Source organism: Sus scrofa, chromosome 10 (genome assembly GCF_054392235.1).
Source record: "Sus scrofa isolate SSC_HxYL_T2T_F1_AM1 chromosome 10, Sscrofa_HxYL_maternal_Yorkshire_Landrace_v2.0, whole genome shotgun sequence".
NCBI lineage: Eukaryota > Metazoa > Chordata > Mammalia > Artiodactyla > Suidae > Sus > Sus scrofa.
The window spans coordinates 77,808,092-77,813,862 of NC_139392.1; the positions used below are offsets into that span (position 1 = coordinate 77,808,092).

The following is a 5,771-nucleotide window of genomic DNA, read 5'->3' on the forward strand; positions in this document are numbered from 1 at the left end:
CCTGAAGACTGGTAGAGCAGATCACTTCCATCTCATTGATTAGACTATAGTTACATCCAGCAATTCCACTTATAGGTACTTTTCCAAAGAAAACAAAAACACTAATTTGAAAGCTACATATCTTTATATATAAAGATATATATACATATACACACATACATACCCCTTGCTAGTGTTAACAAAACTTTTTTTTTTATAGTATTTAAATTTGTTAGGGGGTTTCATGAATAATTTGTAAGCACATTACAAAGCTCTGCTAACAATCATTTGGGAAAAAAAAAAAAAAGAACATGGAACTTATGCCAATACTGTGTGCCCACTGCTAGTATCTCCTCCTGAGATGTCCTATCTGCTGGTTTCTGCAGAAATAGCTGCTATTAACAGGGGGGTGCTGCTTTCTCCAGGCTGTGACTATATTTTGACCTTGACTGTTACTGTGATTTGATTGAGCAAACTGCAGTTTGTTGCTTTAGTTCTTTTGAGCAACGGTAATATGTGGAACATTTTTTTTTTTTTTTAGAAAATCATAAAACCTTAAAGAAATGCTTGTTAACCAGGCTAAAATTTCCAGCAAAATAGCCCCGAAGTTCCTGATACTGAACATCTCCCCTAGATTCCTTGGATATATTCTTTGCATGTGTTTTCTCAGAGCAGTTAATAACAGGCTTGCACAGCTGATTTTTTTTTTCCTAGCCCATTTCACAAGAAAAATGTCAGCAAAACAATTTTCCTAAAACAAAAGGAAGAAAGTGTAGAAGCAAAACAGCTGGGATAATTTAGATTATTTCGAATGCCAATGGCACTCTCCTAGAAACATATCCTTTATTATAAGAATCGATAGCCTCTTAGAATCATTTGGAAAGAGAAGAGTTAATGCTATTTCTTGCCTTTAAGGTGACTCTCTAAACTGGGCCAGTACACAAACTAAGTGACAGTCTTGCTAAAAGCAATATTCCCTTTATGAATTAAGTGCTAGTCTTATATAAGAGTGAAAAGGCATCTATTTACGGTAAAAGCTGAGGAGCAACAGGTGGACTTGAGAAAGAGTATGTTATAAACTGGCAACTTTTAGTTACGTGTATTTTGTTGTCATTCTCTTTTGATCCTCTGAGGGCCCACAGTACGGAACACCCAGAATTTGGGGAGGGTCACCCTCCCCAAATTACGAATGTACTGCGGCTGCTTCCCTGACTCAGCACCAGGAGTTACAGGGAGTTCTCTCTGGGGACCTTTCGAACATGCACCCAAAAGGCTGCCATCTGCTGAGACACCTTTTATTCTTCACCCATGAAACAGATGTGCACCCTGGTGTCCTCAGAAGTTACTGGCCAAGGAGGGCTGTCCTAAAGATACACCAATAGCTACACTCATCCTCCCATCAGATAGGATCCTACTGGCCGGCCGACAAAACACAAGGGAATCAAGTCAAGTCTTCCTTTGAAGGCAGACGAGGCTTGGCAGTGTCGTGGTGGGAACGCTCCCCATGGTGGCAGAAACAGGACTTCTGCTGAGGACAATACAAGGGTCTTCCCTTTGAAAGGGACAGAGTAGGCACAGGTAGTTGTAGAATCCCAATAAGGGACTACAGATAGAGAAGGAAACCTAGGGGACGGTGGGAGACCACCGTCTGTTAATAAATTGCTCAAAAAAGCCATCAGCACAAGGCAGGCTTGCTGGACTAGTGGAGGTGCAAGAATTGCCTCAGATCGTTGGGTAGGGGGTGGGATGAGACCTGCGTTCAGATTCAGACCAAGGGCTGGAGTTTGAGGACCGCCCTTGTGCTGATTTGAATACACACCATACGGATACTAAGGAAGAGCTACTTATTGCTTGAAGAAAGAGGAAAAGGCAGTCTTTTCTGACCCCCACTCCCCTTGGATGATAAAACTGTAGCCCACCTAATCCTGGGGCAGAGCCTCCTTGCCTGCCTGCTGGCATCTCTCACAAGCGTCCTGTAATAAATCTACTTCTTGCCTATCGCTTTGTCTTTCACTGAATTCCTTCTGTAAGGATGCGTGAAGAACCTGAACCTCAGTGAGTCCAGACACCAGATGAGTGATTTTAATTTAAAGCCACCGTTTAAGCCCCAATCTAGGTTTGGGCTGGGTTCGAGTCCTGGCACGTGGGTTCTAGTCCCAGTATGTGTTCTGGCTAGGTTCAGGCCGTTAGTGCTGTCAGTTTCATCTTCTTCCTCCTAGGCGGGGACATAATTTACCCCAACAAGAATTAGGATTCATGACTGGGGTCACAGAGGGAGCCGTAAAGCTTTTCTGCCTTTTTTTTTTGTTTTTAACCAATGGCTGGACTCATCCTTAAACCGCTGCCAAGGTGGACACGGGCAAATTCAAATAGAAGTGTTCTCTCTCTCATATACGTGCATACCTGCACCCACGTGCGCTCATACATACACACTCATTCTTTCTTTCATTCAAATAGATGAAAACTACCAACTGCTCTCCTTACCTAGTCAAAGACTCTGGAGTCTGAACAAAGACCGATGCTATGGAGCCCAATTTTACCCCACCTATCCGCCCCAGAACTCAGAGAAATTCCCCTGATCCCAGAGCCACCAGAACGTGGCTGGCGTGGATCTTGCTCCACTAGAGTGTCCGAGCCCTTACCCTGGGCCTCTGGTCTCTGCAGTCTCAGCTGGGTAGAACCATCTCCGCTCCCAGGCCAGGAGCCTTCCTCCAGATCCTCAGCCGAGGGGTCCTGGGCTTCCTCTCTATGGGGTCTTCGCAATCCTTAGTTCCATATTCCAGATCCTTCCTCTCTCTGTGCTGTGCAGCCTAAGAACACTCTGTATTCTCCCTCTCACTGTAATTTAGGCAAGACTGTTCCTTCCCCTCCATAGGGGCTGAGGTCTCAGCCCTTCCCTGAGGCAGGTCTCTGGAATTCTCCTCCAGTTCCACCTCTTCCAGGCCTCTCCGTGTCCCTGTTTCCACAGAACCCCACAGGCCCAGTGAGGCCACTCCTCTTTCTCTGCCTCAGAAAACCACAACCCTCGCACTTATAGTCGGCTGCCTTATCGCCTAGAGCTAATGGGCCTTTCTTCTAGGTCACCTCTGCCAGAAGCTGGCAACAGCTGGAAGGGAGGCACGGGTAGGAGGAAGGGTAGGATGCCCTGGACTGTGGAGACTATGGCTTCCGGTTCCAGGCAGTTTCCCTGGAAGAGAATGAAGGTACCTCCTGATGCTGGAGGCCGCTGGGTACCGAAGGTGGTCTGGCTCCACCCAACAGGCCCCTCCCTTGCTCCCCCAGAGAAGGAGACCACCTGCAGAGAAAATTATCCTCCTAAACCATGACTCCACTCCAGCTTTCCCTGCAGACGGTCCTGATTTGGAAAAGGCATGCGGGCCGTCTTTGAAAGATGACTTCTGTTTCTTAGGCCACTTGGAATTCCCTGTAAGCCCCACGGTCCCAGGACAACTTACTGACCTGACATCATTAGCTTTCTCTGAAACCTAGTCCTCTTTTCTGAGTGTCTTATTATTTTAAAAATCACTAGATCCTAATTTCTGAACCTTCTCCCTTCCAAATACGAGTCATCAAATCCTATACATTTTTTCCTCTCCATTCAGATTGTCACCATCCTAATCCAGACCCTATGACCCCCTGCCCCATCACCACATGAGAATCTCTGTGTTCTAAGTTACCCCAATCTCCCTGCACTACCTAACCAGTGCCACTTGACACACTTTCTCCTTTTCTTTGTGTGCACCAGTGCCTTCAGTGGCTGGCCAGTACCTATGTACAACCCACTGTGCTGTGCATGACTAAACTTTTCAACTTTATTTTCATTTACTTCCAATAGGTATTTATTGAGTACCTGCAGTGTACTCTACATCCTCCTTAGCTCCAAGGGAACGAATAAGCCAGACCTATTTCTTTTTTTTGTCTTTCAGAGAAGGGGGTTGATATTTAAGATAAATGCTCAGAAAGAGATGCTGTGAAAGCATGTATGGGGGAGACAAAGCTAGTCTCTGGGGTCGTGAGATGCCTCCTTGGCAGTGACAGTTAAGCTGAGGCCTCAAGCTGGAATAATGACTAATTAGTGAGGTGTAGGTGAGGGGGCAGGATATGCAAAGGGCCTGATGTGGGGAACATTCTGATGCATCTGTGGGAAGAAGGAAGGCTGGTGTGGCTGGATGTAAGAGATACGGGGAAGCACAGTGGGGGAGAAAGGTCAAAGGTCACCAGGGCCCAGACCATGCAGAGCCTTGGAGGATGCATTGAGGAATCTGGGCTTTATTAGAGGCAATGGGAAATCAAAGGCATGTGTGAAGCAGAGGAATGTAACCATTTATTGTGTTTTTTTTTTTTTTTTGTATTTTTTGCTTTTTCTAGGGCCGCTCCTGTGGCATATGGAGGTTCCCAGGCTAGGGGTCTAATCAGAGCTGTAACCCCCTGGCCTACACTAAAGCCGCAGCAATGCAGGATCCAAGCCGCGTCTGCAACCTACACCACAGCTCACACCAACTCCAGATTCTTAACCTACTGAGCAATTTAATGTGTTTTTAAAAGATCACTCCAGCTACAAAGTGGAGAAGGTTTGAAGAAGATGCTACTGGGAGATCAAATAACAGGTGCAGCAGTGTAGACAACAGGTGGGGTGGGTTGGACCAGTGCCATGGATGTCAGTGGAAACAGAGAAAACACATGGATTCAAGGGAGAATGAGATGCAAGGATGAGCAGTGAGGGGGAAGGAAGAGATGGGGGGAAAGTTAAGGAAGAAGCCAGGTGCTTAGACGTAAAGAGTCAGGGGCCCCGGAGAAGCAGATGGGAGTGTGGGGAAAGCTTAGATCCAAGTTGAGTGTTGGATAGTTCAGTCCAAAGTGGATACTTCTAGCAGGTAGTAGCATACATCAGTCTGGAGCTCAGAAGAGAGGTCCCGTGTGAGATGGAAATTGGAAGTTCAGAGGCATCTTTGGTGATTGAGATCGTGGGGTTGGATGGAGTTGTTTAGGGAGAAGCTGTAGAGTGAGAAGAGTGGCCTGGGCCTGAGGCTCAAAAATGGCAACATGGAAAGGTTGAATGGAGGAGAAAGAGCTTGCAAAAGAGACTTAGAAAAAGAAGCCAATTGGGAGTTCCCGTCCGTGGCTCAGTGGTTAACGAATCCAACTAGGAACCATAAGGTTGTGGGTTCAATCCCTGCCCTTGCTCAGTGGGTTAAGGATCTGGTGTTGCCATGAGCTGTGGTGTAGGTCACAGCTTCAGCTCAGATCCCTCATTGCTGTGGCTCTGGCGTAGGCCAGGGGGCTGCAGCTCCAATTAGACTCCTAGCCTGGGAACCTCCATATGCCATGGAAGAGGCCCAAGAAATGGCAAAAAAGACAAAAAAAAAAAAAAAAAAAAAAAAAGAAAAAGAAAAGAAAAAGAAGCCAATCAAATGAAGGAGAGAAGGAGGGTGTGGTGCCCAGAAAGCTAGGGGATGAAGTCTGTGAAGGGATGGGGGTGTGACAGGTTTGACTCTGCCTGCTGAGGACGAGCAAGTCCCCATGGAGCCATAGGGATCATTAGTAATATTTATTTATTTATTTTCATTTGTTAGTGTGAATTCTACTTGGGGTGGTCCCCTATATCCTGGTTGATATCTTACGAAAGTAATATACAGTAAAATTCACTCTGTGCTGTCAAGTTCTCTGGATTTTGAAAAGTATATAGAATCACATATCCAACACCACAGTCATGATACAGAAGAGTCTCATCGTTCCCAAATGTCCTTCTGCTGTCCCTCTGCAGTTTAACGCCCACCCTAACTCCTGGAAAC

The 5,771-nt window shown here is 46.1% G+C and overlaps 1 long non-coding RNA gene across 1 annotated transcript; it reads right to left on the reverse strand.

Moving 5' to 3' along the window:
• Nucleotides 1-416: 416 nt before the first annotated feature.
• On the reverse strand, nucleotides 417-5,360 carry LOC146399535 (uncharacterized). The gene is made up of 2 exons (XR_014818054.1): nucleotides 5,211-5,360; nucleotides 417-4,469 (listed from the first exon to the last, which is right to left on the reverse strand). It is a non-coding gene; the product is annotated as an uncharacterized LOC146399535 (long non-coding RNA).
• Between the last annotated feature and the right edge of the window lie 411 nt (nucleotides 5,361-5,771).